General features: G+C 37.3%; 1 protein-coding gene across 7 annotated transcripts in view; it reads right to left on the reverse strand.

Moving 5' to 3' along the window:
- RBFOX1 (RNA binding fox-1 homolog 1) overlaps window positions 1-21,360 on the reverse strand; it is a 536,290-nt gene that overhangs the window by 434,478 nt on the left and 80,452 nt on the right. The window lies entirely within an intron of this gene.

Raw genomic sequence — 21,360 nt, forward strand, 5'->3', positions numbered from 1 at the left:
GCTTATAGATCATTTCCTGGAACCGAGAGCTTACGGAGGCTTTATGAGTCAACTCAACTATGTGGTTTCTCTGTTCCACCAAGATTTAAGTTGGACTCCCATTTGAGCTGGAATGGGGAGGAGGATGATCGGGGGGGGGGGGGTAGGGGGGGTTATTAGGTAATAGTAAGCTATTGATAGGATATGTTGCAAGAAACCCATACCAGTGCATAGAGATTTGAAGGGTGTTCTAGTAGTGCGATATGTGGTTGAGGATGGCAGCTGGACAAAACTCCTCATGGATAGTATAGGTCCTGTTAGACAGAAGGGTCTGTGGACGTTCACCATTCCAATCCTAAACATATGTGGATCACTCAGGGGAATGCAGATTTCAGCCAGAACACCTTTAATATTTCAATAACATGAGTTATCTTCATGACTCATGAGCAATTATTTCCATGATGAGTTTGATATGATGTATGGATATTTTATAAGGATGTGAATATACTATGTGGCATGTTGATGGTGACTTAACCGCATAAAGATGCAGGTCAAACAAGGGTCAGATTTTACGAATCGACTCATTTGAGTAATTTACATATCATTTACATATGCAATTCCTTCCTTTTAGTGTTCTACCAGTTTTGATGCAGACAAGCAGATCCCTCCAGCTGGTGTAAGTCTGTAATATCTTTCATTATGGGTTGTTTCTTCAATTATTCTAAACTAAGTAGTGATCTGGTTCAACTACAAAATCAAAATCAAAATTCAAGTAGCCACTTTTATCTCCAGGGGGTTCTTGATTCTTATTCACTTCTTTAGATCAGTGGTGCTGTGTACCAAGTGAATAATGTTTTTGTCGCAGGAATATTGAACTATTTGCAACCTAGTATCGTAAACCGAAGCCTTATGTCGAATGCTTAGTTCTGAATCTTTACACTTTTAGTAATCGATCTATTCTGTACTTGTCAATTACTGGTTGGATATATAGAATTTCTGATGAATGAGTATAACACTAACTGAGATCCAGGTACATAAGGTACAAGTATAAAATAATTCTAAGCCTTTCATTCATTAACAAACTAAAAATATAGCCTTTAGCGAGCAGTGACAGGGCGCACAGTTTGAGAGTAACATCCTAACTGAGCTTGTCAGAGCCTCTCATTCTGGTCAGTGGAAGAATTTTTCATGATTATGCTGTCATTCTGCTGGATGACACCATAATGTTAGGCATTGTCACTTCGGTTTTGTTATTGAACCTTTATTCTTTGACAGGCATTTATCTGGGCGAGTTCCAGAAAAAATAAATAAAACAATTTTTCAAAATCTGGAGTAATAGACAATAACAGATTTTGCGTGAGCCCTCTAATATTATCCAATTATGATGAATAGAGCAAAGAATCTTATCGTTTGGGAATAATTTTGCAAATCATGTGACCAAACCTATTCTCTTAAACTGAAATTAAAAAAAAAGTTTGTCCATGGGTAGTATTATGGTGAATAGATATGAGCATACCAGTTCTTAACAAATGGGTGACAATTTGCTAACTCCAAAATTTTTGCGTTTCTGCTTTTCATCATATCAGTGCACCTTTGCACCCCTAAAAACTGTGATGTTAGCCAAGAGGCCAGAAGACAACTGAAGTGAATGGGAAGTGCTTAGAAGCGCTCGCGTGTACGGCTCGGAATGAGCCAAGTGCTTATGCTGTGTGAAGGAGCCCTAAGAGACGTGAGGGAAGGTGAGTATCAATGTTTATTATTTTTCCTAACTGCTCCTTGGCTTCTTCTTATTTTACACTAGAGTAATTTGGATGGAAGAAATGAAACTAGTGGGCAAGTTTGGCAAATATTTGTGACATTTGTTCATCTCTTATAGTGACTCATAGTGCAGTTCACTTAAGGTTAGTTAACATGGCAGAAACATTTTCGCGCGGCCTTTTCGTGCGGCTAGCTGTGATTGGATGTCGATGCAATGCTTGGTTTTCTGTCATGGCATCCTGCTCCTGATTAGACCTGATTGGATGAATGGGCCTAATCAGTAGAGAGTCTCGAGCCACGGACGTAGCGGAATCCACGTGAAGATAGGTCACATAGATGTCACTTTTTTTTTCTGACAGCTGAAAAAACCTGCGGGTGACTCCCATTGAAATGAATGGGAGACGTTTTTGCAGGCGAATTTTAAGGCAGATTCCTTGTCAAAATCTGCCTGCAAAAAATGTGTGAACATACCCTTATTAAGAAACAGTTTTACCTGTTACTGAAACTTAAAAGCATTTTGTTATCTTGAAATGGCTTCTATACGATTAAAGAACAGTTACCCCATGTTTCATTAAAGCAATGATACCCATCACGTACTCTCACCCATACCTCACATATGGTGTTGCAGATGGTAAAATGATCATCTATACTTTAGCTGAGATTTTTTGAGTACTTTATTTTTGAGCAGGCTGAAAATACCATTAATGCTGTAAAAAATGACATCCATGACTACTTTTGGCTTTCAGAGAATCCAGGTCTGGAATCGCTACCGTAGAGCCGTGGTTTTTAGTAAGAGTTCCAATAATATGTATCGATTACTGTAACAAAATCAAAGAGAATCCAAATTCTTTCCATTTTTTAAAAATCTCTTGCCGCCCTGGTGGTCTCTATTGGTATTTGATCTTGTTGTTGCAGTGATCATGTGATGTACCCCAACGTCACAACATGTCCTGATGTCGGCATGGATGACGTGAGACTACAGAGGTCAGTCACATGGATATGTGGAATAGAACCATTGCAGCAAAGTATACAAGACCACAATTCAAGTGCTGAGGGGCAGGGAATTAAAGGGGTAACAATAACAGGACCACCCCTGTAGGGAAATCAAATTCCCACTGTTGTCCTACAAGTATCATGAAGTTGCATGGCAGCTCTTAACAAAATACAAGCCGCTCTGAACTACATATAGGTGAATGAGAAGTCTGCTATAAATATGACACAAAGAATTATTCATAATGTGATTTTCTAAAATACAAGTGGCTCAAAGCCACAGCTTTTTTATTCCGCATGTATAACTTCTTATCTATGGTGACTAATTCCTACAAAAGTAATTGTACATAAAGCATATAAAGCAATTTCATTGAATTACAGGCCCTTGTAAATCCCACACTATACACTACAATAAAATAATGCTTGTGATAGCAATGCCCTTTGTAAATACATAAAAAGAAATTCAGATATTTATGAACTGCAAATAGAATAGAACAGACAAGCGAATGCCACAACAGAAACAACGAAATGTTACTTCATTCCTTATGTAGGTCATTTACATTATAACATTATCTCCAGGTAAGGCAATATCATTGCAAACGCAGTAGATTCATTAATAATGAATTTCCACTTGATTAGCTATGTGGCTCACAATGGTTTTCCAATCATGACTCCAGAAAATCAGCAATGTTTTCACAGCAGGAAAATTGTTGCATTAGTAAAAACGTAATGAATATTTTGTAAATATCAAGAAAACCAATACCGTGATTATTTTAATTAATTATGGAAGGACGGCTGCCATGCCTGGAATACAAGAGGAATACTGGCTTATATTAGCATCAAAATTTAATTTCAATGGTTTTTATATTCCAGGGTAGGCAGACAAATTGAGCGACGCTGACAGTTTAAGTGTCTTTTTCCTTTCTGTTTTGAGAAGAGAAAGTGGAAAAGATGTTTAAATAACAATAATCTCACATTCTGCCTTTTCTCAATACAAGTGATTGTCAGGATTTTCAATATTAATATTAAATCCAAAGTTCACATCTGAACGCAATTTTTCGGTTCGCATAATATATACAAGAACTCATTAGCATAAGCGTTTTTCATGTCTTCATTATTTCTATACTTGTAAGAGTCGGTGTATGGGCCTTATGTTAGTGCAATAACTCACATAGGCATTTTTAATATATATTTTTTAAAAACCAAAATATCCAAGCATGCCAAAACCTCCCCCCCCCCCGAATAAGCTGTGTCTTATTATTACCTATTTCTATACTACATCTGAATAAGATCAATTTTATGGAAAGAACATTGATACAATACAGAGCTTAAAAAATCAATATGGACATAAATGGTGGAGTAAATACAGACAATACAATCCATATTTTGTGTGTATATTTGTCTCCATAACAGGACTGTATTTTGATACGTTCATGTGAATGAATCCTAGTGATAAGCAACTTTGCAAAAATAGACTTTACTGATCTGGAACTACCGATTCCTCATACTGAATAATGTACTGCAAATTCTCATGGTTGACTGGAATTGTCCAGCATTGACAGGCTCACGAGTGCCTAATATTTTGTTACATACATAAAAACAGAATTTTGTCTGTCCAATGCTTTGTTCCCTCAGGAGATAAGCCACCGAAAAATCGTCTGGAAGTGGCTGATGCTTTTATTCACTATAAAAACACATGTGCTCTCAGCCAAACCCAGTGGGCCCGTGTATGAGATTATCGGAAGGAGTAGCTCGTTGCAGAACAAGCATTAAAGGGATTCTATCATTAGAATCCCTGTTCACAGTACTATCACTTCAGAATAGCCTTAAGAAAGGCTATTCTTCTCGTACCTTTAGAATTTTTCTCCGCACCGCTGTTCGGGTGATATTTCCTGCATGCAAATGAGTCTCCAGACATCGCATTGCACTCAAACAGCAATTGGGCGATCTCCTGTGCAGAAATACCCTTCATCTACAGCCACAGACATCCTCCTGTATCTTCTTCTGGCGAGACTGCACTTGTGTGGCGGCCACGTGAAAATGGCTGACAAGACACGTGCAGTATTCTCTTATAGTACATAGCATCCTAGCATGACTTATGCATTGGATGTCGGTATAGAGCAGTCAAGCTGGAAGAAGAAGCCGGAGGACGCATGCGGCTGTAGATGAAGGGTGTTTCTGGAGAGTCTTCAGGCAACACAGGGGATGTCCCCAGTACTGTTTGATTGCAGGGAGATTCACCCCTGTGATGTCTGTAGACTCATTTGCATATGGAGAAAACGGGAAGTATCACCAGAATGGCAGCGCGGAGAAGAACTCTAAATGTAAGGGAAGAATAGCCTTTCTTAAGGCTATTCTGATGTGGTAGTATTGAAAAAAAGGGATTCTAATGATAGAATCCCTTTAAGCAGACAGTATGTAAGAATACATGGAGACTTTTAGACTGTTGTTCAACCTGGAGCAATGATTACCTCCACCAGAATACATATTAGCAGAACATACAAAACTCTGAACCAGCAGGAGCCGCTGGGAGATGTGAGCTCAGAATTGCAAGTTTGGATGTAAATTGGGTATAAGTGCTGGATCAGTAAATGGAATTATTTGCACGGCTGTTTGACGTTATATAGAACCATGAAATGGTGTCCAAAATAAATTTATTTCCAATTTCTTGACTTCATTACAGTATTTTCACCATGTAGAGTGAATTTTTGACAGATAAATTTGTATTTCAGAAGGGAGAGAACTCACTAAAAAACTACGTTTTGGTAAAATATAAAAATAATTGAACCATATCTTTGAGTCTGCGCCTTTATTGTGCCATTTATGTTTAGACTAAGGGTTAGATAAATCTCTGATGTCTTAAAGATACCAAAGTAAGTTTATATGGGGATGACATGTCCATTTTATGTTATATCCTTGTAAAGTAGTTTCATAAAAACAAAGTATAAAAAGAAAATAGTTTTTTTTTCCCTCTCTGTGTACGAACTACAGAAATGAAAGTCAAACGTTAACTGCAAAGGGCAAAAACAGACATATATTTCTAAAATGTTTCCGGGCGTTTCAGCAATTGTATATAAAAAATACTTTATATATTATCTCTTTGTATAACACTTTATGTGGCATTCAACGCTGTTATCACGTTCCATGAATCTGGCAACCATAGACGTAACAATCTCCAATATTAGCATGTTTTATAGCCTAATTCTTAATGTCTTCTGCTGCTTACTGCCAGGCCATTTGTATATATTTTCTAGCCACCGACCCTATGATTCCCATTATATTCTGAAATAGATGGGGTAAAAGAGACTTAAAGGGGTTGTCCCATCTCAAGGATCCTATCTATACTGCTAGCTTATGTGGAGTTAAGACTTTTCCTAAATGGTAAATACTGATCACCTGATCCTTAAGATAAGTAATCAAAATCAGATTATTGTGGTTCTGACACCTGGCACCCTCATCTATCAGCTTCGGATAAGCACTGCGGCCTCTTTACGGCTTACCAAGCATAAAACCATACATTGTGTAGCAGCTATGCTTGGCATTGCAGCTTGTATGGGAATGAACTGCAAACAGACTACGTGGCTGATGAACCTGACATGTCACTGCCATTTTAAACAGCTGATCAGAGGGGTACTGGGTATCAGACTCCTGCCAACTTGATATTCATTATCAATATAATATGAGCAATGTTTGAGCCCCAGAAAATCTTTTAAATTATTGAGTTTTTCTCTGTAATTCAGAGCGCATAGGAAGAAAAGAGATAAGAGAAGTATTCCTTTTGCTTTTAAATGCAGAGGGTGCAGTCGCAGCCTTAGGGGACCCATAAACACAGGCATCAGTATTTAGACGTAAAACAAGAAGAAAAAATGCAGCCCACTTACTTTTGTGAATCTTTTTCTGCTCTCTTCCTTTGGAGATGTATATAGTCCCGTGGCTCTCAGGACGAAGGAAGCACGGAATTCAATCCCACCGGCTATGGGTCATATTATAGGAAATCCAAAGACATAAATTCCAGCTTTCAACCGTGGTCCTTGTAAAACGTAGCGTTTATTCCAGTATTAAAAAACACACATGTTCACAAGCCATATCGTCTCCTAGGTGTATCCATTCCTTACATAGACTTGCTGACGCGTTTCGAAGACATATAGTCTTCTTAGTCGTAGGCTACGACTAAGAAGACTATATGTCTTCGAAACGCGTCAGCGAGTCTATGTAAGGAATGGATACACCTAGGAGACGATATGGCTTGTGAACATGTGTGTTTTTTAATACTGGAATAAACGCTACGTTTTACAAGGACCACGGTTGAAAGCTGGAATTTTTTATGTCTTTGGATTTCCTATCAGTATTTAGATTGTAGCTTCCATCTGGCCCATAAGTCAAAGAGACCCACAGATTACCCTAACCACACTAAGGTGGATTAAACTCCTTAGCACCCGTAACCATCACTATCAAGAATTCACTGTAGGGATAAGATAGGGGGCCCCGGACAAAAGATTGCCCCCGGGCCCATAAAACTTTAGTTACACCACTGGTTCTCAACCAGTGTATATGTCCCTCATTCAAAATGGCAGTGGTCAGGAAGACGGTAAGCATATCAAGTGACAAATGTTTACACATAAAAATTCACTAACAGTAAGAAGAAAGAATCCTGCTGCTGTGGGTTTACAATCATTCATTTCTGATAGTTTGGAAAACTTTCTTCAATTTAAGGGAGGATTTAGGATAGTTAAGGAGGAAAATTGTTGCTTGATGTTTCCTAATACATTGAAGGTCAATATATTGAGGACTAAAGTGATAATTTAGGGGAAAGTTGGTCAATATATTGAGGACTAAAGTGATAATTTAGGGGAAAGTTGTTTTCAGGAGAGGCGCACTCACTGACATATTATATGAATTGCCTGCAGCACAGGTTAAAATTGCAGGCAGATTGCATTAATGTAATCCGCCTATGATCTTAATGACCACTACGTCTGTATATGGCAGGACAGAAGATAAAGTTACTGAGCTATTTTCTTATCCAGTTATCACAGCGCCCAAAACAAATAGACTGCATTGTATTGACAATATTAAATTCCTCTACATCTGTAGGTAAACCAATTTATACCATAGAAACACTCACTGGTTTGCATTTCAAATTAAAAAAGCTTCCTAAGACACGTGCCATATTTCTATTCTAAGCAGGTTTTGAGAAGGCAGCGTTCCTCTGTCATCCCCTGACAGTTATAGACTAGCACTGCACCTTACAAGAGATTAAGGTTTGCACAGGCACTCTGTTTCCCAGTCATCGTCTTTCAACATTCCAACATTTATTACCAGACTGCTCGAGATTAATATCTTTAATTCAGATATTAACATTACCTTTTCTGACCAGCAAGTCCCCGGTCTGTGAAACAACATGTTCTTAATCATCAGTAAATTTATATTCTAACACAGGAGAACCTGTCACAAAATCTGCAATGCAAACTAAGTAAATGCCATTAACATAGCCTAACAAGAAAACAATCCTGGATTTTTATTTGTAAAGAAAACTCCCATGTGTATGGGCAAAGAGAACTGAAATGTCTGGTATCTAATATGCTAATCGCGCCATTTTGAGTTGGTAATGGTCTAGAAAGTTCAGTTCGTGGCAGAAAAAACATTGTCACAATATTTGTCACTATGCTTCTAACAAAAAATATTCGATCCTATTCCTTGTTCTATTTATATATTTTTTTATAGCAAAATTAATAGTAATAAACAGTAGGTCCTAAAAGCACTATAATAATAAACATTTAATATAATAATAATAATAATAATAATAATAATAATAATAATAATAATAATAATAATAATAATAATTATTATTATTATTATTATTATTATTATTAATAATATTTTGCTAAACATTTTATATATATTAATAATAATAATAATAATAATAATAATAATTATTATTATTATTATTATCATTGCCATTATTTGTGTTTTAATTTAAAAAGGACCTTTCATGGGTTTGGGCACATGCGGCATTATATGAATTCAGCGCACTGTCGCCTTTCACGATCCGTGTCCCGGGTGAAGAGCTATTGGTACCAATAACGTAGCTCTTCATCATCACAAGAGCGTTCCTGACAGTCGGTCAGGAATGTCCTTCTCCACAGCAGTGCCAATAGCGCTGTACAGTGTGAGCAGGGAGAAACGCCCCCCCCCCCCTCCTGATAATACTCGTCTCTGGACGAGTGCTGTGAGCAGAAGGAGGAGACATTCCTCCCCGCTCACACTGTACAGCGCGATAGGCACTGCTGAAAAGAAGGACGTTCCTGACAGACTGTCAGGAATGGCCTTCTGACTATGAAGAGCTACGGTACCGGCACCAATAGCTTTTCACCTGGGGCACAGATCGTGAATTCAGCACACTGTCGGCTTTCCAGCAGTATATAGAACTGCCTGTGTCCAAACCCTTTTTAAACATTTTATTTTGATTCATTCAGTTTATAATTTAGACGTTCAGGCTCCATTTCCATAAAGCATAATGGCAGGTGGAGGATTTATCATTAAGTTATTTTTAAGTTATTTGTTATCATTCATTTGTTCCTTATTTGTTCCTTTTTGACCATGAAAGTGTGTTGGGTTTGATAGGCGAGGAGGTGCCCACCACATTTATGGATTACAACTTCTTATAATTTAGCTTCCCTGGACAACAATTTAAGAATAATCTATAGATATATTTAAAAACAGAAGTCATTGACATGAAATGGCAAGCGCTATAGAATAAAAAACATTTATATGGAAACTACAGGTTCTAGAAATCTGTGACATGTTCCATTTTGATAATAATTAAATATAAATATTATTTACTTTTACGTTATTTGCTCCTGTTTTCATGCCCATAGACAAACGTATTACTTTATAAAAGTGTGAAAAATACAAGAGCGCAGCAATCCTCCTCTTAGACTAGAGATAAACAGTAACCTGTGATATGTGGTGTCCAGCACAATCTTGACATGACTTTCATGTGATTTACAATAAACCTTGTGATGTTCTTTCTCTTTCTAAACAAATCAGTAGAAATGTTCTGCTATTTCTCTTCCCAATGTCAATTTCTATTGACTTATATTGTGTGACTGCTTCATGCCCGTTATACACTAGCGCTGCATAATACAAAACTTTGACTTTTTTGAACATGTTATTTTAGAACTTGACTATCGATCCAGAAGAAGACATAAAGACACATAAAACATAGGTTATTCTGCCCTTAAACAGCGTCTCTATTTAGGACAACCCTTTATTGTTGGATGACTACAAAGGAGTAGCTTGAGGATTTTGAGCCCAATGCAAAATCTGTAAAAGGTCCCTACCTATCTTGTGCCATTAGGATAGTGGTATATTTCATATTGGCAATGGAACCTTTGGGACCCCTCAGGTCTGGGGCCAGGCAACTACTTACCATTGCCCTCTCCCTAAAAGAAACCCTTAACAGTAAGATAACAGAAAGTATCCTAACTGCTATGTGTTGGGAACTTGGTAATATTCATGTCTCTGATGTCTACCAGAAAGGTTTTCCCTGATAACTATTCATATAAAAGATCTATAGAAGTTGGAAACTAGAAATTTATGTATTACTGTCTACCAATTAACCATCTTCACTGATAAAACATGGGGAGTTGCAAAGTGGTCATGTATTTTAGATAGCCATTAGCCATAGCCATTAGCCAAATGCTCATTCATCTGACAGCTGTTCCTCCCACCCCATACACCTCTGGAAGCAGCTCCCCAGAGAACAAAAAGATTGGTCATATTAAAATCTAATAGTTCAATCCTTCTTACCCCTGACATCTAGGATACCCTATGCACATTGGATCCTTGCTTAATCCCACTGCTTATTTTAAGGCATAAAGTTCTTTAAGATATAGCTATTGACCTAATGAAGGTTGTAGCTACTGAAATATATATATATATATATATATATATATATATATATATATATCAAATGTATACTACACAACTTTCCCATTAATTGTACTACTGCATGAAATGGTATGCTATCTATTGCTAGCAGAGCTGTAGGATGGGACATGTCAATATACACAATTTGCAGCTCTACATTATAAGTGACTATAGCCAAACCCTGCAATAAATAACAATGTAACACACATAAACAATTTATTACAATTGATTTATTGACAGCGTTGTCCCATTTCTTTAATGCCAAATATACAATATAGTCTGCTCATTCTTTACGTCCATTGATTTGTGTGGGCTGTGTCGTGACAATGGTAAGCATATCTTCTGAAAGAAAGGCTAATGAACATTGCTTCCAAGTCTTATACTTCTTTTAAATTGTAAATCTTAAAGGAAAACTCTAGTTAAACATGTAAATAAGTCACAAGCTTCTAATCTACTTGAAAGAGTCTTTATACTCCTTGTAGTCTCAGTTACAGGATAGTTTCCACATTGTAACAGTCACAAGTGTACACATTCTAACACAAAGTCATAATTGATAATTCCATAAAGTAATAACTTCATGAAATCCTAAAGAATACACTAGAAATGGTTGACAGGTAGTGTCCATCAATGAAACCTTCACAAATCAGAAGTGTTCCATGTTACTTATTGCTCATTAGAACATGCATACAATGAAAAGGAGCATCAGAAGACAGTCAATGTCAATGATATGGAAAGTTACTTAAAAAAAAAAAAAAAAACTTTCTAATTCATCTCCCTTTGAAGACCAAGTCAAACAGGACACGACTCCATTTCCTATGACTGGGAACCCACATATTGGGTATTTTTTGAAAATCCTCTAGAAAAGCAATAATTTATACAATACTCTTTAGTGCCAGAAAACAAAAATGTATCTGCTGTGACTTAAAGGGGCTCTATCAGCAAAATCATGCTGATAGAGCCCCACATATGCATGCATAGCCTTTAAAAAGGCTATTCAGGCACTGTAAAAGTTAAATTAAATTACCCCCCCGTTTTAAAATAATAACTTAAAAAAGAATGTTCTCTACTTACGGAACGTAAAAATAGCCCGGGCGCATTTGCAGTAGCCGTAGTAGAAGCCGCGTGCTACTGCGCATGCGCCTGGGCTATTTTATTTTATCAGTGTCCGCGAGCAAGCGCCGGAGGAGGACGGGACCCGAAGACGTCAGAGGAAGAAGAGGCGGGGAAGAAGAAGACGGCGCACCCTGAATGCCCGCCCAGGGTGCACGTTCCGTAAGTAGAGAACATTCTTTTTTAAGTTATTATTTTAAAACAGGGGGGTAGTTTAATTTAACTTTTACGGTGCCTGAATAGCCTTTCTAAAGGCTATACACGCATATGTGGGGCTCTATCAGCATGATTTTGCTGATAGAGCCCCTTTAACATTTTTATTTTAGCCACCCAACAATGATTGCTTATTTCCTCATAAGATCTTAATATAGAAAAAATTCTCCAATCTCCAATTTGAGAAAATTACTCCCTCATCCAAACCAGATCTTCTGTGTCCGATCCTTCATCTACTATGTATATTGGCCATCTTCTTTAAGACAACCTCAAGATCACTTTTCAATAACATTTTAGGTCTAAATGAGATGTCGCTGTATTTCCACACTTTACAGAATGATCGTCATGCCAGCAATTTCACTCAATGGAAAGCCAACGATTGTTATCATTTTAAGACTTTAGTTTAGATTTGTTGTATTGTATTATTTAAGTATTTGTCTAGACTTACTACTACTATTAAAACTAAATGAATAAATAAATAATAATTATATTAATAATATTGTATTATTATTATTATTATTATTATTATTATTATTATTATTAACAACAAAAAATTAAATACAAATGAGAAAAAATTTTAAAATTATTTACAAAATAAAAATCAGTTTTCCCTCATTTACTTCTACAACTACTACTTCTACAATTAATAAAAAAATAAATGAATGAATTAATGAATAAATAAATAAAAAAAACAATGCATTATATTATTATAATTATTAATAATAATAATAAAAAAAAATAGAAAAAAATGGAAACTATTTACTAAATAATACTCAGTTTTCCCTCCTTTACCTGAGACAATTTTCATTAGAAGATTTATTCATTATTATTAGCACTGGAACATTAATCTCCCCATGTACACAGGTCTTAACATAACTCTAACATAATAAATCATTTACTTCATGAGGGGCTTTATCCACAGAAAGCAAAGATAAGAAGTTGCTGCGTCTTCCAAATGTCTGCTGAGGAGACACAATGGTAGCTTAAAAGACCAGGGTCATTCTAGGACAGAGACACTGATGTGGGATTGGTTGCAATCTGGAGCAGCTCCCATGTATTCATGTGCTGGTTTATCCACTGTGTACCACTGAGCTGATATATATATATATAATCCCAGAGAATGATGTAGATAGAAGAACAGTATACAGTTGCTGTATATAGGCTGAATGACCAGCCAGTTGAGTTCTAGTTCATCAGTCCCTATAGCACTTATTTCTCGACCCTCCTAGGAATAAACTATTCTTGCTTCAAACAATTGTTACAGTTTGAAACCAATTGACTCGAGACAAAAGTATTGAGATAATCAGCATATTAAAGGCAACAGTGTAACCATATGTTAATTATGTAAATGATTCATTTTAATCAGGCAGACCCATGTAAAGAGTTACCAGGAATGCAAATGTATCGAGTTATTAAAAATCTCATTATTATTCCTCTTAGTTCCATGCTTGAATCTATCCATCCAAACAGATAAATTAATAGTTAGATGAAAGATGAAAGAGCTGGAGGGGAAGTCTGTGGGAAACCATCTGTCTTTCTTTGTAGCCCTTCAAGGCCTTTACAATTCTGCAAAGATTACATGTAAATATCCCTAGACCAGAGACAACGGACGGACGTCAATATGAAAATCATAACCTGTAGTCAAAGTTTCTGGGAGAGCTGTTTCAGCACTTCTTACTATCAGGCTTTTATGGCTCACATTTTTTGCTAATAAAAGCACCCTGTCATTTTAGCTCTAATGGCTCGGCTTTATTTATTCTGGCATTTGGATTCCTGGAGCATCTATGAGATGAGCTTGTGTAATCCTGGGCTTCTTCTTTATTTGTTTTCCATTTGCCATTTATAGCAGTTTACCAACCCTGTTACACTTTTAGCACCTATAAAAAGAAGTTAGCACAAAATCAGGTGGCTCAGCAATGCATTTGTATAACTGCACGCTTATACAGGAAAGCCATGCCAAGATGTTCAAGTATTATAATAAGAAAACATGGTAAAACAATGCTTTTTCAGTACATTGTTATGCTGAAATAATAGGCATTCAAGCTTTGGGTCCTATACCACGTTAGACCGGGGCCCTACACGGCATAAACCTTGGCAAAAACATCATGGCATTTTACAGTCACTGCTAGTGAATCCCATTTACACATTGCAGAAAAATATGTGCAGTGGAGATGTTGCGATTTCCAAAACCACAGAGTTTTTTTTTTTAAATCACAATGTCAATTATAACCTACGGAAACACTGGTGGTTTCCCTATAAGTATGATAGAAGCAGAAAGTCCGCAGACTGAGTACTTTCTCTGAAAAGCGCTGTGGGAAAAACCATGATGTGTCGCCACTAGAGATGAGCGAACACTAAAATGTTCGGGGTTCGAAATCCGATTCGAACAGCCGCACACTGTTCGACTGTTCGAATGGGTTTCGAACCCCATTATAGTCTATTGGGGGGAAATGCTCGTTTCAGGAATATGCAACATTCGATCAAATTCTACTTACCAAGTCCATGAGTGAGGGTCAGGCTGGATTCTTCTCCCTGCGCAGCATCCCCACGTCCTCTTCTGGTCTTGAATTCACTCTTCTAGGCATCGGGCCTGGGCAGAGCCGACTGTGCATGCCCGCACTACAAGTGGATATGCGCAGTCGGCTCTGCCCAGGCCCGATGCCTGACAGAGTGAATTCAGAGCCAGAAGAGGACGCGGGGACGCTGTGCAGGGAGAAGACTTCTAAAGGTAAGAGAAGAACCAGCGTTGATTGGCAATGTATAGCATTCTGCCAATCAACGCTGGTTCTGCATCGAATCTTAACTTCGAACAGCTAGTAGTACTTGATCGAGTACGAGTATTTCGAATACCGTAGTATTCGATCGAATACCTACACGATCGAGTACTACTCGCTCATCTCTAGTCATCACCACCGTTTTTCTTGCACACTCACTATGTGGGGCCCTAGCCTTAAAGTGATGGTTAAATGGCTAACATTATGATTAAAATTTGATTAGAAAAAATAGAATAATTCACCATCATGGTCAAGGGTATATGTAATAATTATAGCCTAAATGGGAGTAATCAAGACCCAATATCAACCCATTTCTATAACAAATAGCTGAAAGGAGATCATAGTTATCATGATAGGAAAAAGGAACTGTATTAGAAGTCTAATAATGTGGCAGCATCAAATACATTACTGCTGACTATACATCTTAATCCACAACTATGCCCTCCAACCACTTACCATCCAACCATACTCATATACACTCAACTAAATCAAGTATACATGTGAGATAGAGAATAAGATGCTGCCACACATCTTTGGGAGCAGATTATTTGCCATGAGAATGAAAGGATCGGTCATAAAAAAGTCAATATGCCCAATCCTTTTTACCCTCAACTCAATGGGGAGAGTCAAGTTACCCTATATATACTAAACAGTTGTCCTACCAAATTAGCAACATTGTATAGGTAACTTTAGAATATTCCTTTAATGTTTTTTGCTTCTTTTTACACTAAATTGACAGTTTTGTATTAAGAGTCTATCGATAGAAAAGATAGAAAAAACAAGTTTTCTTTAACTCCGCCAAAGGTATTCCCACACCATTGCTTCCAACACAAATGAGCAACTTAGAAACAACTTGGAATATAATAATGTAATATATATTTTATTTGATTCATCTTTCCGCAGTGACATAAAGCCAATGGGACGACTTGTTTTCTAATTAATCTAGGCAATTATTTGACCAGTGACTAAATAAACAGTCTTGGTGCATCACCAAGTAAACAAGATGGAAATGAATCTACACACGCTATGACATTCATATCTCGGGTAGAGATAAGAAAGCAAATGTTTGCTGACTCAAATACACATTCTGATAGGTTGCCATTCCTTCTAAAATAGGCAATGTCATTTATAGTTTAGTATTACATTGTCTGTCTCTCTTTAGGTCCTTACAAGGAAAGAATAATATAACGAATACACTAATATAAATCCTACGCATTTGTAAAATTGTAACATAAAATAAGTTCTGATCAAGCACAGACCGTAACAATGTGCTAGCTGACATTGATGAAGGCTAGCCTGACGTATGTGGCCTCTTGAAGTAACTATTAGGAATTTGCATAAATGTGTAACAGCAGGGTCACTCCATTAATAACCTGAAGGGGGCGCACTGTAGACATCATCTGAATGCAGTCCTATAAGTAATTATCAAAAATGCTCCCATTAGCTGCAGAAGTTTTCCCTTAAGTGCCTGCAAGGTTTTAGAGTCTTAAGTGCATCCTTATGGGTTATTAATATTAAAGTAAATGTCTACCTTTTAACATCATGTCACTTTTAGTTCCAGCATTCTGTGCTGATTAATTCTTTTTTATCTATCTGGAAGCTTTTTGTGATTAAGAGCTGTAATTCCACTGTATAGGCATAGAGATAATGATAAAATGCTTGTTCTCTGAAGCCACCACTAGGGGAGATTTATGTGCCTGATATATACCGGGAGGAATTTATTAAGACTGGCACTTCTTATGGCAATCTTAAAAGGGTTATCCGGGAATCAAGAACATGACTGCTTTTTCTTCTCATGAAGTGACATCACGAAGCTGAGAATAAATATGAATAAATTGTTACGACTTGGTAGAGTGACCCAGCACGTTCTGTCATTATCCTACATGTGATGCCTGTATATTACCACACCCCCTTGACATTAAGGCCTGCTTCACATCTACGTTCGGTATTCTGTTCGGAGAGTCCACTTGGAGACCCCTTCGAATGTAATACCGAACACAATAAAAATCGGTTAGCTGAGAAACCAAACAGACCCCATAGACTATAATGGGGTTTTCTGCGCGGTGTCCGCATGAGTCATGCAGAGAGAAAAGCGCTACTTCCATTCAGTAGTTATAGGTGAGAACTCCACAATACAAAGCTATGAAAATAGATGTTTCTAATAAGTTATTTAATAGGGAATACATATAACTACTAAATGGACACTTCAGGACTTGTGGCAGGTTTAAGGCAGAGTTATATATATATTTAAAAATTAAAAGGGTTATTCTCTCTCTAAAACTGATGGCCTATCCTTACTAGTACCAAGACAGTGTGTTTTGCGGTATTGTTTTCATACCGCGATCCACGCTGCTCACTTGCAGTACCAACTGTAGTGGCGACTGTAGGTACACCAGCACCATCCCATTGAAATCTATGCAGCAGCGCTGCAGTAACTACACTTGCCAATACAATTTACATGCCTAGTGAACAGCACGGATCACAGTATGTAAACAGTACTGTGAACCACGCTGCCTCTGTACCAGTGATCTGCAGGGGTCCTTGATGTCAGACCCCTGCAGATCAAATATTGATGGCCTATCTTAAGGATAGGTCATCAGTGTTAGAAACCAGATAACCTCTTTAAAGCTTAAAACCCTATATAGAAATACTGAAAAGTGATCAGCACTGAAATTTGGATTTGTTCAGAAAAAATATTTACAATGAAATGGTATTCATAGGTGGACATTCAATTAACAAACTATAGAAGTTATTGATGAAAACTACTGAAATTATTGATGAAAATGCATTACCCGCATTCTCCACCAGGAGGCATAACACAATCTTTCCAATGTTCACCTATCACTACATTTATACAGGTTGCACAATTTCTATTTATTCAGTTTTTTATGTCATAGGTGAAATCTATATCATTTGCCTATGTTTTGCTAAATATACATAGACTGAGAGTCACATGCTTACTGTATGAATGAATAGTAATGTATGTTTTACCCATAATGGATATACTGTACATGCTCTAAAGGGTATTCCTTCTATCAAGCATTCACAGAAAATGCATCACGTAGAAATCCTATTTTTACTCTTTGGTTCTGTCAGTGAGAAAATTAAGGGTTTCTTAATACGAGCTTTGAGAGATTTATTGCTTAAGTAAATTATCGACTATTCAAATAGTCAAACATTTTCTTTGGTCAAAATAATACTTTAATTAACCTCGTAGACCCGTGATAGATACACTTGAATAAATGGATGCTGGAGGTCACTAATACTTTTATTTCAATACCTTTGCATCAGTGTTGAAACAAGAATTCATTAACTTCTAGGAAATATGACTGTGTAAATTTAGTTTAGGCTTTAAAAAAAAAGCCCTTTGACAGGTATGCAGCTGGCGGGTGACGGAACACTACGAAATTCTTACATGGGCTTCCAAAACACTCAAGGGAAAAAATAGTATAACATGATCAATTTTTTATATCACATTTATGTTGAAAAACTATTGCAAGTGTGGGGTAAAAGTTAGACTCTCCCCTCTTATGTATGCAAAGGGAGAGTGACATGATGCATGGCTGAATTACATACCGGTCCATCACATGAATGCCGTACAGATTTGCCCACCCTTGTCTATGCTTGAAATTCATTAAAGGACCACTTTTTTTATTATACTATTTTAATACAATATTGTGCCATGCTAGTAAATCCCTTGACAGGCTGTAACTCACATACTATCCACTGGGTGGCCCGTTGTAAACAGAAACAACTCCTAACAAAGTATCACAACATCATAGACATTCTGTAAAATATCTGCATCTTGGGCCATTGATCTTAGGATATGTTGGCTTGGCAAAAGATAAGGAAGAACACCTCTGAAGTAGTTCTTCTCTGGTCCACAAAGTTTTTTAGTAAATGTGTTCCACTAGAGCTATAGCACTGGCAGATCTACAGAAAAGTCATGCCATAAATCGGAAGACCATGATATGAGAAGGGTTGGTGTGAAAAATGCTTCTCCAAGCATAAATTCTGGGATCCTTCCAACCATGGTTTATGCTAACTTGTTATTTACAGGTCTGAGGAAGCTATTTAACACATTTAGGCTAGGTTTACATCTGTATTCGGGTTTCTGTTCAGGGGGTCCGCTTGGGGACCCCCAGAACCGAAATGTAATCTACTTAAAAAAGTGCGTGGAAACCCGTGGACCCCATAGACTATAATGGGGTCCATGTGATATCCAGTCGTTTTCCGCCTGAAAAGGGCAAAAATGCAGAGAGAAAAGCGCTCCTTTGCTACATTTGTATGATTCACATACATAACAAATAACATTAGATAGATAAATAGATAGATAGATAATGGATGGACAAGAACAAAGCAGTACTGTACACATGAAAAGATGGCAATTTTTTTGTTGTTACCAAAGCTGTAGCACACATATACGTATATGGATATGACCAGCCAAGAGGAAACCTTGATAGATATATATGATCAAGATAGATTTGATAGATAGATAGATAGATAGATAGGAGATGATAGATAGATAGATAGATAGATAGATAGATAGATAGATAGATAGATAGAGTGCACATTATGAAATGTGATAAATTATGGAACAGAACTTTGAATGTTACATTACTTTTATCTAGTGAGTAAGAGGTGTTCTTAGGTTTTGGAGCCCAGGCATTTCCATTTAATTGAATAGATGAAAGATAGGCATTTCCCTGGATATTGGCAACCTACACGATTTATGCCGCTCATGTAACTTATCACCGGGATCTACCAGAGATGCAGTTTGGGAGAAAGGTTAAAGGCAAAGTAACTGAGACTTTTCATCGCTCAGGTCCACATCATTTATTGCATTATGGGATTGCTGCTTCAATTTCTCTCTGATGACTAAGATGGAGAGGTATACTTTATAGAATTAGATTACATATACTGACGGCACTTCATGATATGCTCTCAGTGGCTTAAGGCATTCATGGTAGAGTAAATGAAGTTCAGCTCTGTGTCCATTGTTTTCTCATTAATAGTAATTCTCCTACATCTTGTTCTTATGATGACATTTCAACCTTTTCCCCTGCACCCATCTAGCAAAGCCTGGTAGTATTGAGGAGTTTCATTTGTGCCCTGAGGTGCCTCTTCTTTTTACTTAGTATCTCTAATAGCTCCACAATCTTGTATCAGAATCTCTCCGGGACACAATAATAAGCATGGAAGACAAGCAGCTACTGTAACATCCCTTAACAATAAATGCAGGTGTCTAGAAGAAGCATAAAGAAAAAAAAAATCTGTCGTCAGCTGGTTGGCTCAAAGGGTGAACACTGACCTGAAAATCAGCCGTGAACATAAAGTAACATTGTCATCTGGTAATACGTGTCGGGTTTGATTCTAAATTTAACCTAAATAAAAGTGATTTGTGAATGATTTCTACTTAAATTGTTTGCCTCCTTTGAAATGTGAAGTGCTATGCGGCGTAATATCAAATGACAGCTACTAAAACACAAAATGAGTCTAAACAAAATGACAAAATGCATTACATAAAGATGGTGTGATACAGATGTAGCTGCAGCATTGTAGCACTTTCCAAGATGTGGCAAATGACAATTCAAGCCAAGACCTTGCTACATCAGGTAACGTGAGATAGACCTTATAGGAACATGGTTGAGATTCAAGATGTATTTATATTTTTACCCATAGAAATGGAAACATAAGATCTTTCCTGCTTATAGGTACGTGGACCTAGAGTAAGTATTTCTTAATGCCCAGTCTTCCCCTTGGATTTGGGATCCCAAAGAAGGGATTATTTTCTAGATGTTCACATTGAGATCTCCATGCTTAGCAGTCACGCTATAGTTTCCACCTCCGAAGGGCAAGCTTTAGGTATATATGGACTCTTGAGCGACAGAGCTAAGGCAGTCGACTACTTGTTTGGCTGACAGCTATTCTTTTCAACTCCCCATACTAATGCATAGGAAGAGCGCTGGCCAGGGCTTATGTCGTGTGAGATGTCTTCAACATACCTGATCATGCTTAGCCCTAAATCATCTCACTGGCTAGAGCCAGCCCACTGTCATGCACATAAAACAGTCATCTGTTTCTGTTGTGATCAGCAGGTTCAGTTGACATATTTGTATAGAGTTATAACAACGTATTCTACAATCACCTTGAGAAATGTTGAGTATATTTACACAGATTACTATTTACCCTTCAAGCACAGTGGACCACATGGGGTTTGTATGGTGCTTATTCTTGTCCTACTGAAAACAATGCATAAGAGCATACCTTAACTTGAAATTTGTTAAGGACCCCTGTTTTTCATAAAACCAAATAAACACAATAGTGTGACAAGCTAAAAAAAAATCCTAGACAAGACAACCAATGGATGGCCATCCATATAGAATAGACATCTTAAGAATATCACAATATCATGTTGCTTTGAAAAGCTGGTCTTCTATCACAAACCTCACTAGAAGATATTTCCAACTAGCAAGAAAGGCAATGAAAAGCACATATATAGGGCAACATGGAGGCTCAGTGGTTAGCACTTCAGCCTTGCAGCACTGGAGCTCTGGGTTCGAATCCCACCAAGGAAAACATCTGCAAGGAGTTTATATGTTCTCCC

The sequence above is a fragment of the Leptodactylus fuscus genome, chromosome 8, assembly GCF_031893055.1.
Source record: "Leptodactylus fuscus isolate aLepFus1 chromosome 8, aLepFus1.hap2, whole genome shotgun sequence".
In the NCBI taxonomy this organism is placed as follows: Eukaryota; Metazoa; Chordata; class Amphibia; order Anura; family Leptodactylidae; genus Leptodactylus; species Leptodactylus fuscus.